The following is a 1,233-nucleotide window of genomic DNA, read 5'->3' as shown; positions in this document are numbered from 1 at the left end:
AACAGTAACAGTAGGGCACTATACTGTAAAGGACTCTGGTCAACAGTAGGGCACTATACTGTAAGGACTCTGGTCAACAGTAGGGACTATACTGTAAAGGACTCTGGTCAACAGTAGGCACTATACTGTAAAGGACTGGTCAACAGTAGGCACTATACTGTAAAGGACTCTGGCAACAGTAGGGCACTATACTTAAAGGACTCTGGTCAACAGTAGGCACTATACTGTAAAGGACTCTGGTCAACAGTAGGGCACTATACTGTAAAGGACTGGTCAACATAGGCACTATACGTAAAGGACTGGTCAACAGTAGGGCACTATACTGTAAAGGACTTGGTCAACAGTAGGGCACTATACTGTAAAGGATCTGGTCAACAGTAGGGCACTATACTGTAAAGGACTGGTCAACAGTAGGCACTATACTGTATAGGACTGGTCAACAGTAGGGCACTATACTGTAAAGGACTGTCAACAGTAGGGCACTATACTGTAAAGGACTCTGGTCAACAGTAGGGCACTATACTGTAAAGGACTCTGGTCAACAGTAGGGCACTATACTGTAAAGGACTCTGGTCAACAGTAGGGCACTATACTGTAAAGGACTGGTCAACAGTAGGGTACTAACTTTAAAGGACTCTGGCAACAGTAGGGCACTATACTGTAAAGGACTCTGGTCAACAGTAGGGCACTATACTGTAAAGGACTCTGGTCAACAGTAGGCACTATACTGTAAAGGACTCTGGTCAACAGTAGGGCACTATACTGTAAAGGACTCTGGTCAACAGTAGGACTATACTGTAAAGGACTCTGGTCAACAGTAGCACTATACTGTAAAGGACTCTGGTCAACAGTAGGGCACTATACTGTAAAGGACTCTGGTCAACAGTAGGGCACTATACTGTAAAGGACTGGTCAACAGTAGGCACTATACTGTAAAGGACTCTGGTCAACAGTAGGGCACTATACTGTAAGGACTCTGGTCAACAGTAGGGCACTATACTGTAAAGGACTGGTCAACAGTAGGCACTATACTGTAAAGGACCCTGGTCAACAGTAGGGCACTATACTGTAAAGGACTCTGGTCAACAGTAGGGCACTATACTGTAAAGGACTCTGGTTAACAGTAGGGTACTATACTGTAAAGGACTCTGGTCAACAGTAGGGCACTATACTGTAAAGGACTCTGGTCAACAGTAGGGCACTATCCAGGGAATAGGGTTCCAGAACCATAAG

Source organism: Salvelinus sp. IW2-2015, unplaced genomic scaffold, assembly GCF_002910315.2.
Source record: "Salvelinus sp. IW2-2015 unplaced genomic scaffold, ASM291031v2 Un_scaffold3235, whole genome shotgun sequence".
Taxonomy (NCBI): Eukaryota; Metazoa; Chordata; class Actinopteri; order Salmoniformes; family Salmonidae; genus Salvelinus; species Salvelinus sp. IW2-2015.
Note: the sequence above shows the minus strand (reverse complement) of the source record.